Here is a 20,661-nt window from a genome sequence, read left to right as displayed (position 1 = left end):
GCAGCCCATGTCTGGTCATACATGGGGATTAACAAGGCTCACATGAAAGAGAACTGCAGAGCATGAGCTCTGGAACAGATGAATAGTTCTGCAGTGCTGTACCCAGACATAGGTACAATTTACTCACACGTATAATTGTTAATTACCAGTTTTCTTGACTCTATTTTTGATTTTTTCATTTCTGGTCAGCTCTGCATATTTATTTATATTCTGAGATTCCCTAAATTTTACCGTGTCTTTGCACTTTCACCTTCATTTTATCTTTTTGTCTGTGATTATCTTAAACATTTATTTTCATCATGCAATTTCTTAAGATTTTGAATTTCATTTGATGGCAGTATGTTCCATCTTTTGTACTTTGATTTCCAGTTACTTCCGTGTGGCAAGAACTTTACAGCATTCTCAGATAGGAACTTATTTTTGGATTAAGCAGCCAACAAACCTTCAGAGATCTCTTTTTCTCTTTCAGTTCAGTTTTCATGATATTAAAAGATGACAAATTGTAAGTTCACCTCCACTATTTAGTTATAATCTGATCTGTCCAAGTCTGTATCATCAGTTTTTACTTCCTAGATTTTGGCTTTTGGGTCTGCTTTGTCCACAGCATACAGATTTTCTCTTCTTTGTTTTAGGAATTGATGTCTGTCACCTGGAGTGAACAGTCTGCCATAAAATGCTGGAGGAAGTTTGTCACTTTGGCACCACTCCTTTCTAATCACGAAGCAAGCCGGTCTTGCTTAGTAAAGGCAAAATTATCTCCCCTCTCTTTGATTTTAGCTTCTAAAGGGCAGCATCTGCTGAAATTACAAGCCAGCATACACATTGCCCATTGTTTTCCACATTCAAAGACAGCCTCTGGCTACGTAGCATGTTAACCATCCAAAAGTCTGCCCCAAATAATTTCTGCCTCACCACAGCTATTTTATATCACACTGTTCTTCCCTCTTGTCAAGACTCACTGGATTGCATCCGACAAAGGAGATTTCCTCCCACAGATGCAGCATTTGGCATCATCAGGCCTTGAACTTGTTCTTGCAGTTCCATGGAAAATACACAGCTCTTTACAACCCTGTTACCTATTTTGGGTAGTCACTCCTCCCAGAGCCATCAGTGATCATCCAATGTTCCCACAGCAACGCAGTCATCTTCAGCCTGACATAGAGGCCATGCTTATCAGCAGACAGAGCTTACTTGTAGGATTGCATCCAGTTTATCACTGTAGAAGGTCACCCTTTCTACAACAATATTGGCAACTAAGTTACAAAAATTTTAAAGATAATTAAACCTGGTTTTAGTGGCTACCCAAAAATTTTAAGTCCACTTTCATGCCTCCATCAGCATTTGTCTCCCAGGCATCCATCAGCCATGAGGCTAAAGATGAGACTAAGCGTTCTCCCTAACAGCAAAATCGCTGTGGTTGTGGATGGAATTGAAGGAGTGGCTAATGAATGCAAACTAACTGTAGAGACTTGCCATTTCACTCTCCTTTGTATAGTAACACCAACTAAAACATGAGTATTGTTTTATCTGGTTTGTCTTGGACAGTGACATTTGTAAATGCAATCTGTCACCTTTGATTTGCTTCTTTTTATAAGAAACAACTTTAGTCAGTAAAAACACTGAAGGGAGGGTTTTCCGTTCTCCCAGGGGCTGAATCTTATAGTTTCTCTTGTGCTTGTTACTGCCCTTTCAAAGACAAACCATTTTCTTCACTCAGTTATGCATCCTTTTACATGCCATCTAGCTCAGGACACAGTACCCGCATGTCCTGGTATCACTGCAAAAAATCAGCTTGTTCTGGAGTTTATGGAGTTAAAAATGGTCCATAAATGCACTAAGTGATGAAACTTGAAATGGGAGATCTTGACTGAAGAGCAACTGCATCGTAAAGGTTAGAGAATCTTATTACAGATATACAGAGAGCTGCTCTGTCTTTGCTTGCTGTTCTCATTAAGCAATGAACACCAAGTGTCCTAACTGAGCTATTTTGTTTTCTAATTTTTTTGTCTGTGCTGACTCCTTATACATGTCAGAGAAAAGTACCAGCTGAAAGATTGAACCATTCTTTTCCAACAATCACTGAGGTTAAAAGTTATTCATTTCAAGGTGTTGTACTTAAAAAGCTCAACAATGATAATCACACTCTAGAAATATTCATAGAGGCATAACATAAGTCTTAACAGGTATTTTATGTCTCCATTTGCCATCCTTTGAGAATGTTAATATCTTACTTTGAATATGTTATAGCACACTGAGCTCATTGTGAGATGATAATTTTATCTCTGCTTCCTCTTAATCATCAGTTCAAAGGTTCTTTCAGACTGACCTTTTGAAATGTCAGTGTCCAAAGCAAAATGTAAGGGGTGTCTTAATGCATCACTGGACTTAATATGCACAAAAATCCTGACCCATCGTCCTTTGAAACCCATTAGAAGGTTCCCATTGACCTAATAGTTTTAGGTCAAGTCAGTAATTACCAGAACTGAGGCTAACTCAGGATCTTACATCTAAGCACAGACTGCCTTTTAAAAAGATCAGGTCCAGAGGTGGTGCTAAGCTAGGAGCTCAGTCTCATCCTGAATATTTGCATTCTGTAAGGGAATAATAATTTACTGTTTGCATTTTTTTATACAGAGAAGAGATGTGTGGATCTAGAGGGAGGGCTGAGGTGAAGGTGCTAGTCAAGATCTGAGACTGCACAGAATGGCTAAGAGGAGTCAAAGAAAGAGCTTTTAAGAAGGAACTACACTCAGACTTCTGGTGGTGTTTCCTTTATACCCCATACCTCACAGGCAAAGGGCTTTCTGGCTCTTCATAGTCTTGAGTGAGTCTGTCAGTCCAAAGAAAAATGCTGCATTTTCACAGACCAAAGCTAGCCTTCTTTCTAATTATTCCCAGAAAGAAAAAGTACCTAGAAGAAAATTACATACAAGGAATTGCAAAAAGAAAATGGGGTGTTTTAATCTTTCCCCTATTATACTATTTTTGAGATTAAAGACAGTGAATATAAAGTGCTCAGCACTCAAAATTCTCTCTGCTTTTGTCTTTGAACAGCTCTGCTGATCTTGTGTTTTGAAGCAGAGATGTGCAATTTGGCAATGGGTTGCTTTAGTATCAGATATGTGTTTTTCATCTCGCTCATGAAAATCTGGCTGTGTCTTAGACCTACTGAATAGCTCAAGATGACGGCAATTCAAGCAATAAGGCCTTTCAGATAGCTGATATGTACAATCCCAAGTACAATAAGTGAATAACAAGTTTGTGCTGCATCCAAATTTGCAAGTCCAATCAGATTATGGAAGTGAACGCTATTGAGTGATGGGGCTCTGCACAGCTGCAGAGACTGCATGGGTGACTGACTCTGAGATCCAAGAAATGGTGCACAGCACTGTCCTATTGCTATACCACAAGGTAAAGGAGAAAGTGAATATGGCACTGGAAATAAAATTTTGATGACCACTTTGTCAGAAACCTCAAAAATTTTCAGAGAGCATAGCTCTATAAGCAAAGATGGCAATGAAAGGATGGTGCAACTGAAATACAGATCACATTCAGTTGTGCAAGTGATCATTAAAGCCTCTATAGGGGGTCATTGTACTAAGTATTATTTTGTTTTTTGGAGATTTTAATATAAGCCATGCATTTCATACCAGCAAACTTCTAAAAAACAAAAAGGCAACTTATTGTTCCTAAGGAGTAATTTTTGTCTGCCTTGGGAAGTTTTGCCTGCTTTGTGAATCCAAACAAACACTGGGGCTGTTTTTGTGTGTGTGAAATACTAATTTCAGCCCAGATTCCTTAAAAAAAGTTCAGGATGCTCAAAAAAAAAAAAAGAATAACTTTCCCAAATTGTTCATATTCCTCAGAAAACCCTAAGGCCAACCTGTCCTCATCACAAGATTGCAATGCAATATCTCTTTGGTCCGGCTTGCATTACAGAAGTGTTGTTTTGTTGTGTTTTTTTTCCCCACAGTTCTATTTCTAGCCCATTTTAAATGTCAACACAATAAAAGTTTTTTTAAAAAAATTGGTTTTGTTTAGACATAAAACAGCACTTGCTCTGTAGTTGTTCACACTTTTCAAAATGCTTTGGCATGGAAAAATGATCGTTATTATTTTTTCATCTACTAAATTGATCTTAAAATGTTAGCTACAATAGATCCAGCACAGAGAATGTGGTTATTAAAAAGGCTGGAAGGTATTTTATTAGAGGTAAAGGTGCATTTCAGAGACATTTTATTCTAGTGTGAAAAGACTATTAGGCATTTTATTGTCTTTACTTGTCTATGGTGAAGTGTTACTGATTTTTCCTTTTGAGATACTAATCTCATAGCAATCACTGAATAAATACAGTACAAAGAAGAACACTTTCTAAAATTCTGCTTAGAAGCATTAAATATTACATACATAAGGACAATATGTTATACTTTTAAAATTAAACTCTAAAAAATGCTTTCAAAGAAAACCATTCCCTCCAAGAAGGCATCTTCAGCAAGCAAAGGTGGGTCTAATCCCCACAGCTCTGTGTAGCATAGGATGCCTGAACTTGTGTGGTATCCAGAGCCAAGTCAGTGGCATCAGCACAGAATTCAAGTTGGCTAAATTGGTATGAAAGTCTGGCTCAGCTATACTGCACCATGCTATAGACATAGGCTAAAATACTGCTAAAGGATTTAAAACAGGTTTTTGTTTAGTGCTTAGTTTGACCACAGACAGGATCCAGGAAGGCAGATGTATGACACAATAACAATTACCTTTATTGTTTTTACCTCAACAAGCATTTGTTTGCAGACCAACAATGGGCTGAAGTGGGGCCTATGTAAAAACAGAGTGCATGTCCAAGGTAAACCTGCCTGGCTGTGAGGAGAGGGGATAGCAATGCTGTCTTGTCTCCTGCCTTGATTCCCAGCTTGAGCATGTTGGTTCCCTTTTGCAGAAGCCTGCGGAAAAGAGCAGGGTACAGGTGAAGAAGGACAACATGCTATTGTGTTATCAAGCCTTGGAGCGATTGAAGGAAAGTCCTTTGAGTAGTAGCTTTGTGCTTTGGGAATAGATGCTTATTGTCCCTTGTATGTAGGCTTTGAGGTTCAGGCAGAGGCAATTTGCAGAGAAGTCCTGAAAGCCTAAGAGGTCTGGATCCAGCCCCCACTGATTTGTTTTGAAAATACTGTCATATAACACCAAGCATTCAATAGAATCCTTGGTACAAGGCAGTGAGATGGGGGTCACAGTTTGGACTAGTCAGAGGTGGGGAGGAGTGGTAGAAGAGCTTTGCCTGCTGGGTACAATTGGATGGACCTGCTCTGTGGAGAGGTTGTAAGGGTCTACAGTGTGGCTGTAGGGAACTTCTGATTGGAATGTCTTTCCCAGGGCATTCCTCAGGAGCTATCTTGTAGAACAGTGGACATATGAACAACATGACAGGACTCTCCATCTCATTGCTTGAAAATAAACCTGAGGCAGAATGCCTGCTGCATTGGGTTTATTTAGCCAGTTCTGGTAACAGAGTTTTCTGTTCTATCTACGAAGAGTTCTGGCTGAATAATAGAATAAAGAAATAAACCAGGGTTTGGTTCCACTTTCTTTTTAACCTCTCCCAACCTCGCTGCTCCATTGTCTTCCTCATTTAGATCTACCATTGATGTCTGGGACACCTTGATAAAGCCTCAGAAACTTAGAGGTAATCTGTTTGCTGCTTTGGTTTTCTGCATCATCTGTTGCTCACTGTCTATTAAACAGACTACAGAACATAAAACCACATAGAATGACATTAAACAACAGATAGGGGGACAAGTGGAATAGCTTTTCAACAGAGAAGTCTTTCAAGGAAAAAAATTAACCTGCACAAAGTGTTTAACCTGTTCTTGTGCTCCTGCTCATTTGTACTAGTTTTATACTTAGTTCATATCTGTAGTACCAAAGTGAGGACTTGTGTTTCAGCCTGCCCCCTCTGTCAGACCAGCAACTCAGCAGTTAGCATCACTGTCATACGAGATGACTGGAGGTCACTGATAGCACATCCTTTAGAAACTGTAGAAATACTCCCTGTGCAACACTCTACACTCTGGTAAGAGCAAAGAGGTGTACAGAAACAGATGAAGCCTCAAGGAATTAATTTGATTCCAATATAAAATATTTCAAAATTTAAGGAAGTGCAGGGAACTTGTCCAGGTGCATGACATTGGAAAATCTGACTTACAAGAGAATTTAAAATAAATGACAGCATCGCTGCTTTCCAGAGTCAGGGAGTACACAGTTCTTTGGGACTATAACGTCTAATTAGTATCAAAAGATATAAAACCCAGAGAAACCTTGAAAAGCAAAGTAAGTAAACCACAAACAAAAACAAAAAAGAAAAAAACAGCTTTAGTCTTAAAATGGAGGACTGACATTTCCATAAAACAAAGCTTTGAGGAATTGAGACACATATATAGTGTAAAGGTAGAAGTACATAAATGAAAAACATAAATTTAACATATCAGCTGCACGTACGTACCTCCAAAGAAAATTCATTGGTGTTTTTCATATTAACGCTGTACATAACACAATTTAAAAGGCTTACCCCACAGGCAATCTGCTTCTCATCACTTCTTGCCAGGTAGAGTGTGACCATTCTCGGGGCTTTTCATGAAGATGGCAGTGCAGCGGTGTAACAGGAGCTCTTCATGTCCAGTTCCAGGAGGACTCTCTATTTTGGGTTAAGTACATTCAATTCCCTCTTCTGCTGATCACAGAGGTTCATCTTGCCTCCTGCTGCTTTGGCACTCATACTTTGTCTACCATTTTATGTTCCTACTAGACGTGCTACTGAGCTGTGTATGAGTCCTTTTGCCGTTGAAGTAGTTAGGGAACATTCTGTCACCCACAGTCCTTATTGTTTTCCCTGCATTGTTTTGCTGCCCAAACTATGGTTCTCTAAATTATTTTAGGTAGTTTCTAGTTAAAAACACTGGTTTAAGTGACTATTTTGTTGTTAGCATGGTACAGTTATATCGTCCTTCTTATGTCTTGCTTATACTTCTTTCTCCCTACCACATGTTCATGCTAATTCAGGACCATATTAAATTAAAGCAGTAAAGGGACGTAGAGTGTCTCAGCTCTGTATGAGAGGACTTTCACTCACAGAGGCATTGCTGGGTAGATGTCCCATGGTGATTCTCCAAATAACTGCATGTGTCCTAACTCCAGCTCTTTGAGTCTCCCATTTCCCACTCCAGTATCTCTTACCTTCTCACCAAGCTATTCCAGAGCCACAGATCTCCCCAGTGCCTCCCAGGTCACCCAGAGCTCTTCAGACTTCCCAGAAGCGCTTCTGAGTCTTCCAAGAGCAGTCCCAACTTCTCAAACACCTCTTTCATCGATACCCCAAGTCCCTATTTCACTCTCTTCTGATGGAACAACCCCACTCTCAAAAAACCTGTCCTAGATCACTTCACCAGCTCTGATGTTCTCCACCAGTCACAACCCCTAGGCCCATTTTTATGTCCCAGCTTACCTTCAAATTTAGTCCGAAACACATCTGCTGTATTGCTCTCTTACAGCTTCCCTTCCTCCACCTGCTGCTTTGCCCATATGTAGTTGATGGAATTCTAATTTCACAAACACACAGACTTGCACTTTTCTGTTGGTTGCTCGTATCTGCTGCCATCTCCCATTGCCTGCTGCCAGTCCAGCTGCTCTGGTCCTGACTTCCCCAGGGCAGCGAAACTTCCTGTAGACAGCCAAAAGCCCACTATCAACATTTACCACAGCATTGATTAGGACTTTGAGGGCAAAAGTAAAGGCTTTACACACAGGAAATAAGTTTCTGAAGGGATATGATGTGTAGAAGAAGAATGACTTTCACCCTTTACCACTCCACTTAAAACATCATGAGCCTTGGCAGCTGCAGCCAGAGCAGTGAAACTATCCCAGCTTTCATTTCAACGTTCTTGACCGAGGGACATTCAGCATGTTATGAGAGCACAGTGAGAGATGTATGGTGAAGTGTATCACAGCACAGTGTGGTGCAGTACTTATTTGAACACTTGGGCCTTCCTCTTATAATTACCGCTACTGAGAGTTAATCAGCCACCAGATCCAATTCCAACTGTCCCAGTTATCCAGTGAGTATGCTCAGAGGTGTCCCAATTAAACACATTGTAAAGGCTTAAAATATGTGCATAAGCTTGGTTCCTAGTGAGACCTCTTGATTAAAAAGACATCATTATTTCACACCTCTGCTAATTAGCACTGACAGTACCTCTGATTTCAGAAGTTGATTGCTTCCAGCATATTACCACACTGACAACTGGTGCAGTCCTGTACACTGCTCCAAGTGTCAGTCTTGAGAACAATACTGTAAAATGACCTCACATCACCTCTGATAGTTTTGCTAGGAAAGACTTTTGTGGATAAATATTCAACATAGCTAGAAGCTCTCATATCAAAGGAACATAACTATATAACTGCAGATAGCAGAAATTTTGATTCTGCCGTTTATATAATTTTCATTTCGTTATTACCCTGATTCTGTATATCCTGCCCCAGGTCTTATTGCAAGTTAATGACAATGTGGCTATTAATGTACAGCGTAAAAGAAAACAACCAGTAAAACATTAAAACTAGAATTATGGGTGAAACTTTATCACACTTTTTTAATTAAAATGTGCAAACTACTTCAGAATTACACAAAATTAAGAGAAACCAGGAAGTTCTATTGGTTGTGATGTCCACACTTAGACTCCACTAAACCCAAAAATAATCAAATGGCACAGATTACCTCTGTCTGTAGGTTGCTTAATACTAATACGAGCAGAACAACTGAACACTGATAAGTGTTCCTGAATTGCAGGCCCATTACTTCATCATATTTTTAAATACATTAAAAAAAAAAAAATCCCCTTCATTTCATGTGTAAAAGAAAGAGTGCCACTATCTTATATACAGAGCATTATCCACAGAAAATCCAGGAAGTAGGGCACAGCAAATTATTTGTATTTCTATCATATTCACGGTTCAGGCCCTACTGAAATCAGCACAGAGCATGCAGTGATGCCAAATATCACATATTAGAATATATATCCTGCTGGGAATATTTAAAACCTCTGCTGAAGGATTGTTACAAATGTAAAATCCATGATGGCTCCATCTAACTACATGGTTTTTCATCTCATGCAGTTTTCTGCATACAGAATGTGCACATAATTTCTGCCTTAAGATGAAAAATGCACACAATAGCGTGGTTTGATTTTTTGCCCCAGCTTTGACTACAGGTGAACAAATCTAGGTGAACTGTAGCTTTATGCAGTGAAATAATTCAGGACTCTTGCAGTATAATCCCCCAGTTGCTAACGTTGTCTTTAAAAGCTGAGTGGCACATCAGCTTTGTGAAGTGCCTTTGGCAATAACATCTTACCTAGACTGGCTGCTGGCCCTAGGCACCACCAGTCTCCTACATTATACCTCAGCAAGCCCATTCACAGCAGGAAGCTCTGCTATTACACCAGAGTTTGACCCACTGTGTGTGAAAGGCTGATTGATAAGACATACTATACTGTTCCAGCACACAATACTAAATATACACAATTACTCTGAACCATTTAAAGCATCCAAATAAGTGAGAAAGCTCTTTATGAGAACGATGCTTTTAGCCTTGTTGTGACTCAAATGATGTGATTCCTTGTCAGCTTTCTGTTTTTACAGATCTGTGCTTTGAAACACATGTTTGAAATTGCACCATTTCTTGTAACTGCATCTTGCCTGAGAATGAACTTTAAAGACCAAATCTTAATTCCGGGTGTTCCTCCCATTTGCTATTTGTCTTTTGTTCCGTAGGTACCTGAGATCATTTTCCATATAACAAGCAAGCATTTTGGAGGGAAAAAGATGAGGCTTTCCTTAAGTTTTTTAATCATGGGGTTTGTTTCAGCCACAACGAGCTCTCAGAGTACAAAGTACAAAGGAGAGTCCAATATAGTTTTTACAGAGTTATGTGGCTTTTACTTGAAGTTTGTGATGAATCAGTTATGTATACAGTACCGGTAGTTGGAGATGGAGTGCATTCATTCCAGCCAAGCAAAATATGATAATCTTCAGCCTCCAATTATTCTCTTAAAAGTCTGGCAGCCATGCAATCTACTCTGCAATCATTTTGTGAACAGTGTGCTATTTATTTGGCAAAACGTCTTAGTATTTTATCGCACATTGCCCAGATTTCAGATAATGTGGTTTTCCACACACTCTGACCTGGGAATAGTGGAACATTTCCAATTTTGTGCAAGTCCAGAAGGGATGCAAATCCCTGTGACTCAGATTCAGACTGAATGTGAAGCTAAAAGAAAGCTGCAGCAACTAAACGGCTCTCTATCTCCTTCCAGTGACTGTAAAAGAAGTCAAGAGGATTAGCCCAGAAGTACATGCCTTCATTGCAGAGGTCTATAGTTAGATAATAAGAGTTCTATTTGACTAGAAAGAAAAGAAACACAGCTAACTAATGCTAAGAAAACACTGATGTGACTGATACCCGAACTATGCACAGTCAGGTGAGCATAATAAAAGAGAAACTTAAAAGTGGTAGAGGATGCAGGGAGGAATAGTATGAGGGCTTGAGAAAGTGGTTTGCAGTGAAATGCATTAATATACATGATATCAGTTCAGACTGCATGTTCCTATAGTCCGTTCTGGGCTTCAAGTCCACATGTGTCTCAAAGAGCAGCAGCTTCGCGAGTGCATGTACAGCAACACCGCATTCTCTAACAGCTGCCCCAGGCTCCATCTCCGTGCAGGTTTCTGCACATCAGCAGTCTGGCCAGATGTGTTTAGCCCTTTATTCTGTCCAGTGGTTAAAAAAAAAAATCATGGGCTTCAAATAGTCTTTCAGGCTATGCTGGGTTGCTTGACTGCAGTTTCATTAGCATCAAAGAGCACAGCAAAAACTTTTACACCATCAAAGATTACGTCAAGCTAACTGCCCACCTCTTCAAACTGCAGCCAAGTTCTGGAAGAACAGAATTGTTTCACAGAGGTAACAGTAAGGATGAAATATATGATTATATTCAGTTGAATACATTCTGTTGAATAATTAAATTGGCTTTTATTTAGATTGCAAACACTTACATCAGAGAGTATTTTTACACCAGGCTTAAACTACAGCCAAGGTGCTAAGCAAATAAGCTCTAAGGGAATAATTGGTATGATCATCATTCAGAGTACTGTGTTTTTCTTCCAAGACTTGTGGAGGGCTTCAATATCAATTTTGTATGCTTCACAACACCCTGCCAAGGTCAGCTCTACTGAGAAGCTATGACTCTGTGCCGCTCTTTGTGTCATTATCTACACCAGATGCAAAGTTTATAAAAAGTGCAAAGCTCTGCCTCAACAGAATAATCTTATTTAGCAGGTGCCCTGCACAGATGAGAATTACTGCTGCAGTGGCATAGCCTTGCTGAATGCTGTAAAACTATCACTGGCATAAATTAGTTCTGCACCCCAACAGAAGAGCAGGAGGAAAAACCGTCTCCTAGTTCAGTGGCTTAACTGCAAGATTTTAATTTTTTCTTTACATTATATAGTCACCTCAATACAAGTGGTTGCACTGGAAATATTTTCAAGCAGAAGAGTAGTCCCAATGGAACAATTTGTGTTCATCAGGTTAAATATATGCACATAGTAAATCATAGGATGGGAACTCCCAAGTTATACCTGCATCGGGAGGTACTGTACCATCAAGGTTTTTAAGCAGGATTTTCCTTTGTAAACAGTGAACAGTTTTGATTTATAACTTATTTGCATAGTAATACTGAAAGTACTCAAAGCATGCCACTGAAATATATGAAACCAAACCTAGGTTGTATATATTCCAAAGCTGAATAATGAAATAAAATGTTAATACTGGAGGCTGTAGAATGTGCAAACACATTACAAATGTCCATCTGAATATAACCTGTAGTAACAAGTAGGAATCTTGGAAATACAATGGGCTGTAATTAAAATAAAAGCTTTTGTTTGCCTAGGTTGAAGTCATAACTTTGAGCAGCAACATCCAACTTCAGCCAATTATTTCAAAAGGGTCTGGCATATGTGCTGAGGTTTGCTGCTCTTAGTACTTAGAGAAGCTTATGCTCCTTGGACTGAAAATTCAGGGTGGTCCACAAACGTTGCTTTGTGGGTTTTGACATATTTATTTACAAGCTTGCCTGGTAACCTTTATCTTTGGCTCAGCTTTGTGAAATGGCAGGATGGGTAGGAGCAAACTACTTCCCTGTTAAATTCAGAAATTATAAACTAATGATGTCCATTTCCTCTTACCATTTACCTCTTTAAAATGTTGGGATCACTCGTTCTGTTTTACAACCATCTATATCATTTACATGTTACCTATCGGTCACTTGATGCAATGACAGACCAAGATCAAAAACAAATACAAAAAAAGAGGTTTTGGCAGTTAACTGAGGACTAGTTGTTAGTGACTCTAAGCAGTCTTGGAAGGATTACAGAGACTTATGAAACAGTTACAGGGAAAGAGGAAAACAATTTTAATAAATATTAAAACAAATGTTACAGTCTTTGGACTGGATTGTCACAGGTTTTACCCAGCATGAAGGGAGCAAGGCCTTTCCCATTTCCTGCTCAGACCACATTGACCTTCATTTTTTTATCTTGGACCATTTTCCTGACCTAGTTTACAGCTGTATCAGTGCAAATAATGCAGTAGTAAAGAGCAGCATGGGCAAAGAGAACAAAAAATGTTCCAGCTGACAGGACAGAAGGAAAGGGGAGGGAACGCTGAACCAGATTTACAGCTGAAGAAGATGGGTGGTAGAACTGCACTCTGTGAGATCTGTCTGGAGATACAGGTGGGCTTTGGTTTCTGAACATATTCCCCAACATTGAAGAGACCTAAAAATGGGGAAGGGAGTATGTGAATCATCTAGAAGGAAGAAGAGTGTCACAATTTTCCATGTGTGTCTGCCAACTAGCTACTCATTCTACTCTAACCGTGGCCATGTCCATGTACCCTCACATCAGGACTGGTTGTCCCCCTACCTGTCCCCCTTTAGGCTGCTGTTATGTGCCTCTTCTCTTTCATTCCCTTCTCTGAGACCTAAGTAGCAGGGGAAGGTGGAGAGGGTAGGTGTCCATGCCGGGGGCAGCTAACCCCCAACCCAGTCTGCATATAAGAAGGGGAGGAAAAAGAACCCAAAAGAGAGGGGAGGCAAAGACTCAGTGAGCAGGAGAAGGCAGCAAATCTGCAGCACCCTTTCCTGCTTTGCATTGTCCTGAGAAATGCTTTCCTGTAGAAGCTGAAGAGAAAGCTCTACCCATGCCTTAAGGACCCTTGACTGTAGCAGGAAGACACATGAATGAGAAAAGCCTCAGAGAGCCTGGCTTAGATTTTAAGGAACTTCCCTGCTCATTGGTGATAAAAGGTTTGTCATAAACCCTTTTTGACTCCTGCCTGGCAACATGGATTCACTGGGCTGTGTCACATTCAAAGAGCAGCTTTATTGTGAAACATTTAAAAAACCTGCTTACTGCTTTAGAGAGTCGGCAAGTAAGGGTAGCCAAAGAGGCTTTTCCGCTCCCTGGCTGAGAGTAAAAGTGGGCAGCCATCTGCTTACCTTCTGAAAACATTTCTGTCTCTACCTGTAGTACAATATGCCATTAAACAAATTCTTTACAAACAGAAAATTTCAGGTTTAAACTGATGTATGTAAGAACTCAGCTAGTGAAAGGCTTATTGCAGTCTATGTAGTCTCCTATTTATAGGTCCCCAAAAATAGTCTCTAAAGTATCAGAGAATTAGAAAGACTCATTTTCTGCCAGACTGTCCCACCCTTATTCATGATGAATGGTGATTTATTCTTTTGAAATTACAACCAGCTTCATTAACATTTTCGCCTGTTTTCCAACCTATTCTGTTGAGGTTACAACTTGGCTTTCAAAGTGGGGAGCATTGTGCTTCTAAAACTATTTATCTTTTTTTCTGATGTCTATTTTACACTACAAAATTACATTTGATAAAATCCCTAATTTCTGATGATCCTGTGGAACAGTTGCACAGTTTTGTCCTTGGTTAAATAAATGCAAAGTCTAGGATGTTGCAAGATAATCATTTATTGATGGAAAACAAACATTCTAACTAATCGGTGCCAACCCACTGATTAACTTCAAGGTCTCAGACATGACTCCGAAACAGCAGTTTTCAAATGACAATACCTTTATTCCAGTATGACCTTACATTCTCCATTTCTGTGAGGAAGCCACAGAATAGGTAAAACAGTGGCTCTGCTGCAATTTTCACTGTTTTTCCATGCCCCACTTCCACCTGGCCTTTAGACATGGCAGTGTGAGAATCCAACAGAACTGGATAACTCACCATGGGGGTGGGTCCCTTTTCTGAAAGCCTCCTCAAGTTCATGGAGACAGTGAAAGGGCTTGGATTTGTTCCTTAGTAATCTGTAGGCTTTGTCTTCACCCTACTTTGGAATCTAGATCTAAAAATTGAATTATATTCTGCAAAGGAAAACGTATCTAACCTGTAAAGGGACGGGGAAGTGTTCTACTGGTCCCATGGCAAATGGTATGAGCATCACCGCTGTACAGAACTGCAGCAAAAAGTAATTAACTGTGCTCATCATTAATTTTTCAATTCAGCAAATGAACTAAAAATACTGAAAAGCTTCATTCCAAACCACATTTTGCTTTTTTGAGGAAAAACAACCAAAATTATTTTGGTTTGTTGGCACTTTTTTAATAAGAATCATTTCAGGTGTACATGGGGGAAAATAAGCAAATGAAATCTTGCATACCATTCATTAAACTATTGAAGGAAATGCTCTCTTTTGCAGTTAGCAGTCATCTGAGGCTGAGCAAGCTTACCTAAAGAGGAAGAATTTTGAGTTGGTCTAAATACAACCCTTACTGCCTAACCGAATGCCCTAACCACTAAGCAACTGGGTAGAAAGAGATGGAATCCAGTCAGTCTCTGCTGCCACATTTTTTGTGATTTGTACGAAATACTGACTTTCTCTCTGATACAGCTCAAAAGAATGGTGGTAGTCTGGAAGATCAGCCACTCAACAAGGAGATAAAGCACCCAAGTACTCTAGGGAATGTTTAACTGTTTTACTAAATAAAACAGCTCAGACAAGAGACAGTGAGAAACCATCTATTTTGTCTGATATTAACACCAGAATACTTGTGGCTTAGCTATTGTTCCCTGGAGAAGAAGTGCAGACAGGATTTAGACCTTGCACTGAGTCCTGAATTCAATTTTCTGCTGGACAAAAGGGAGACAAAAACTTCCCTGTCATTTTTGTATTTTTAGCCCAGAAAATATATTCCAATTTACATAGCAAATGCCACTTTGATCGCAGTTTTAGAGTAACTAAACATCAAAGCATAAATTTTGCCATGGGCTTAGTTTTCACTGAAAAGAAAAAAGGTTCAACTTTAATGATAAGAATGGTAAAATTGCATGAGGGTTAAAATACCATTAAACAAAGGACTTGTAAAATAACAGTGACTAACTTACTGAGCAGAAAATGTGTGGGAGTTTTTTATTATTATTAACTGTAGCTTTCTGCAGTCATTTTAAGAACCTGTCTTATTTGAAAAATGTTTAACTATTTTCATGTAGCTATCTAAAGCATATATCAAATTCAGCAATAATAACTTGAAGATGCACCTACTATTAAGGCATATTGTGGCCAGATTTTGATCTCCTATATCATTTGGCATGGAAATGGAAAATGCAATTTAATGAAAACAAATGTGTAGTATTAGGTCTGAGGTCAATAAAGCTAATAGACAGTACATACTTAATGGCATAACTATGGAGAACATTGACCAGTAAATGGATTAAAAGTTATGCTATAAATAATCTTTATGCCACCATCTCAGCTCATCCATCACAGAAAAGCAATCCATAGGGGTACTAGGAAACCAGAGTACCTCCAGCTTCTTTCTTTGATAACACCAATGATCATCTGGATTTGGGAAATGTAGTAACCTAAAATGAAGTCAGTTATTCATTTAATACAGGGCCAGAAAATCATTAGCAAAACTAGGAGGGGAAGGATTAGTGCAGAGACTGTAAAGCAGATCATGACCTAACTGGGATATAATGAGAGCCTACACAAACATAGCACACTGGTTAAAATGGTGTTCCTTTTGATGTTCCTTCAGAGCAGATGAAGGCACTGAGTCTCTTTAACATTTCCTGTAAAGACACTGGCACGAAACACTGAGTTGACAAAGTTTCCTGAATATTCAGTGATGCATGTAAAATCAACACAGGAGCCAGAAGGATTATATTACAAGGAATATAACTAATCTTGAAGATTAAAGTGATAGGAACAAGGTTAAAGTTAACCATAGTAAGTACAAAATCATGTATTAAAAGGCTGTTTACCAGGAATTCAGGTGTCAGAGGCAGCCACTTTCTGCCTTCACGTTGTTCCCAAACTGGTACGCATGCTTTGATAGGCACAATCAGACCACGCCTATGTAGTTCAGCAGCAGACAGCATGGCAGTCCAACTAGCAGCCTGTGCTCGGAAACCTCAGCTAGCGTAGCGGGCACCCAGAGTCAGGCCCCACTTGCTGATACACAAGATTGGCACCCAAAGCCATTTGTAACCCAACTATTGGGATCTCTTGTTGGAGCTGTTTTGTCTTCTGTGAAATAGTTTCATGCTAACTGGAAGAAGAACAGGAACTCAAGTCCTCTCTTTTGAGACAGATGCACCCCTGCTAATTTACAAGGTCATGACCGCTCTTTCTACGGTTCCATGAATACTGAATGACTGAATAGTTTATGTAACATTTGATGACAATTCAACAACTTGACTGAGAATTACCTCCTACACTTATGTCATGGATTGCAGCATGACTTTCAGTGATGGCTGACAGATTAAGCCTATAGTTCATAGAGAGGAAGTCCTTGAATCTATCTTCTACATCCTACATTAATGCCACCAGCACTGAGCTCTGATGAAGACAATGCTGCTGACCTTACTTAATTTCTGGGGAAAGCGGAGCTCCAGGTGAAGCAGGGGTTTTCATTTCACACAGAGACATCTAGTTACTTCTGTGCTCATCTCTGCAGCACTTTGTATAGGGCAGGCTGGGCAGCATCCTGCTCAGTTTTGCAGCTCCTATGAATTCCTTTCTCTAGCGAAGGTAGGCCACAGAACATACAGATGACCAAACTTGCAAAGGCATGCTGTATGCCAAACAGCCATGATACCAAAGGATGTACAGAGCATGTGTGGTTTTGCTCCTCCTCTATTTTTCTCTGGAAATAATTTCCAGAGCATCAGTTCCAGCAGTACTCCTCAACACATGAGCCAGTGAACAGAACAGTTACAGGTCTTTCAGTATAATTCTTTGAAGGCCTCTTTTCTGTCTTGCTAATGCTAAATTGGATTCAGCTGTACTTCTTTATCCCATTTCCTCTTTTCCAGCTAACAAATCTAACAATGCCATCTGCACCTGTTTTCCCTTCTCCCCTCCTGCTCTTCCCTCAGTTCTGCACCAAAAAAAAAAACCAAGTTCAGTATTGAAGTGCCAGACCACTAGTCAAGACATCTGCAGAGCAAGTTAGCCCTGTTATTTCTCTCCCTGGCCTTTGGTCCTTACACCCCATTTCTCTACTGTTTTCCATCAATACCTATCTTTCTTTATATAAAAATAGAAGCCTCAGTTCATGAAAGGTATGGGTGAGCAAGTCCCTGAAACTCTGTGGTGTCCTACTGTTCACTACCAGTTCACACCCATACCCAAGGGGATGTCAACACTTCGGTCTTTGCAGATCTCAGGTCTGTTGACTCTGAACACTGATTTAGACTCTTGCAACAGGTTTCAGTCTTGTGACAACCCTGAAGCTTATTCCATACCTCACTTATTTACAGTACAGTGTCATGGTCACTGTCCTACTCCAGGATCCCATGTGCCAGTTGTACTTGGCTGGTCTGATTTGCAACCTACTGTAGAGTGTGGAGGAATGATCTTCTTAGCACATCTCCATGTTCAAAGGAGTCACTCCCAGCTGCAGCCTCCTCCTGTCCCAGGACTGACACTCACTCTCCTGTTTGAGAAAGAAAATATCTGAGGTCTCTAACTTAGAAGGATGGGCATCACAGCTTTATTCTTGTCTTTGTCCTGGAAAGCACTATGCACAGACTCTAACTGCAGCCTGAGTAACCAAATAAGAAGTAAATCATTATTAATGACACATGCTGCCCAGCATCACTTTTGAAAAACACTCAGGTGGAAACACACAAACCTTGCCTTACACATTTTCTGCTTTCAAAGAGGCCTTTAAATTGCCAGTTTGTCTTGAACATAAAAAAATTAACATTGCTTTCCAGACAGCTCCCAGAAGTGGCTGTAAGCTCTGTGGCCAGATATGCCATTGCTCTGCATCCCAAATACCTAGTGTGGCTGGGAGGCAGGAGGGGAGAACAGGGCAAACATTGTGGGTCAGAAACAGATGAGAGAGCTACAATTTAAGCACACTTAATTTTTCTCTCCTTGGATTTTGGGTTGTGTTTGGGAGTTTGTCCAAGCAAAAATTTCCTCTTGCTTCAGGAGTTTTCCCTAGAGAAAAGTCAGAGTAGGACACACTAGTTCAGGACTGTTCTGGAGGGAAAGGATGTCTTCCCTCATCATTTGCTCAGACTTGATCCATTTCAATTTTGCACATGTTGGTGATTACCTGGCATTTTGGCAGACATCTCCAGGAAGAAGGTTTGGAAAGGCCTTATCTGACTTCTCTGGAACAGTCAAATAAATACTGATAAAAACATGTATGCTTTTCTGCATATGATAACAAGGATCACTCAAGTTGCCCAGCAAAGTACTGTGTGCATTGGCCCAGCCTCATGCCTTTCCCACCATTAAAGACCAATGCACTCTACCTTTTAATGCTTCTCAGTCCACAGTAGATGCTCTGCAAAAACACCACAAGAAAATACAGAAAAGTAATCAAGCTGGACATAAGAACTTTTCACTTAGAGTCTTATTTATTAATTTTAATAAGCATTAGATTTATGCTGATTACTTTTATCTTATTCATGAATATAATTTTATTGTATTCCACTATCTTTAATAGAGACAGATTTATCTCCCTTAGGTCTTGTATTGGCCACACTACAATCATGGAGGTGAAATGGCCACACTACAATCATGGAGGTGAAATAACTGCAAATGAACTCTCAGCTCACATCCTCCATATCAGTTAAACGCATGTACTAGCAGTTTGAGCACTATCTTAAAGATACCATTTCTGTAATTTTTCTGTATGGTTTGTGTTCAGACAGGTTACTGATGAAGACTGCTGTTAATAGGTTCCATATTTCTTTACTGTCTTCAATAAATCAGCAATATTTGCCAAAAAGTACAAGACTCAGTTGTAAAGATACAGCTGTTCAAATTTGTGTTTGGACATAACGTATCCAAGAACACAGGATGTTACGTGACCTTCTAGTAATCAGTCAGGACAACGAAACCTTTTTTATGTTCAGATTAATAATGAGAAAGTCATCATGGTAATGTGTGCAATGTGTTACACTGAGATAGGAGGTATACCACAGTAAAATAAGGATTAGTCCTGTAATTGAAGAGCTGTTTTCATACTCCGTTTGGATTAATCTCTTTCATCTGTAACAGATGTGCTGTGTGACTGGGCGCATGAGCACAGTGATATTTCCATTCACCTGCCATCACGTCTCCTTAGATTTTGAGCGCTTACATACAGAAGTCCTCTTAATATGCACAAGTGCTGCCTTTCAGATTGTACGGTCCTTTCTGTTCAGTGGATTATATGTCTTGCTATATATGTACCGTCAAAGTAAAACACATACAGTAATCAAATACCTTTGTTAAAAACATTATTTTAGAAGGCTCTTGCAATCAGTTTCACAAAAGAAAATTTCAAAAGATGGCAACGTTTCCCTCCTTTACAATGAGAAAAAAAAACAAAGGGAGGAGCTGGATTCCAGCAGTGATTTTTTATCCTAGAAAACTACTGAACACTGTCTGAAGAATTTTAGTATTTTCAGGATTAGACACATTTTAAATACATTGCAATATTGTGAGAAATACCAAACACCTGATGAGAAAAGGGAGTTGCAGATGTTCAGGGTCTGTCTGGATTTGATGCAACAGACCTCCATAATCTTCACATACTTCAAAGCATGACAGACATTGTCCTTCTTCAGGGATTATCCTCCCTGGGGTAGATTCTATCTCTTTTATAGAATAAACCTTTACTCCTGGAATGAAGCATGGGTAAAGTGGAGGCAGATATATTACACAATTACCCTTACCACGTTCGCTTTTCCTCCATATTTCTCTTGTTCTTTCAGGATACTCTTACCATATTTCCCAATGTTGCTCTTCTTCTTCCTTTTCATCTGCATCCATGAGGATGGGACTCAGGTTCTTTTAAATGGGTGAAGCTCCTGTAAAGCTAAGACTGGAAGGAGTTCTCATTTCGTGATGAAGTAAAAGGAGGGAAATCCACATGTAAAGTCATGAAACAGCAAATAGTGAAACCTGAGCAGGTCAGTGTGCTTTGAAGTCTGCAGTTTCAGGAAGATGCAAAAGTGAAGAAAAATTATGTATTCCACAAAGCATTCAAAATGTGCTTTAGAGCTCTGTAGGAAAACCAGAA

At 39.6% G+C, this 20,661-nt stretch overlaps 1 long non-coding RNA gene across 1 annotated transcript; it reads right to left on the bottom strand.

Annotated features, from left to right (window-relative positions):
• Window positions 1–2,783: 2,783 nt before the first annotated feature.
• Window positions 2,784–18,330, bottom strand: LOC142062294 (uncharacterized). Its single transcript, XR_012662415.1, has 5 exons — window positions 17,973–18,330; window positions 7,496–7,711; window positions 6,563–6,688; window positions 4,770–4,940; window positions 2,784–2,911 (listed from the first exon to the last, which is right to left on the bottom strand). It is a non-coding gene; the product is annotated as an uncharacterized LOC142062294 (long non-coding RNA).
• Window positions 18,331–20,661: the final 2,331 nt, after the last annotated feature.

The sequence above is a fragment of the Phalacrocorax aristotelis genome, chromosome 9 (genome assembly GCF_949628215.1).
Source record: "Phalacrocorax aristotelis chromosome 9, bGulAri2.1, whole genome shotgun sequence".
NCBI classification, from domain to species: Eukaryota; Metazoa; Chordata; class Aves; order Suliformes; family Phalacrocoracidae; genus Phalacrocorax; species Phalacrocorax aristotelis.
The sequence above is the reverse complement of the archived record's forward strand: the minus strand, read 5'-3'. Positions and strand labels throughout refer to the sequence as shown.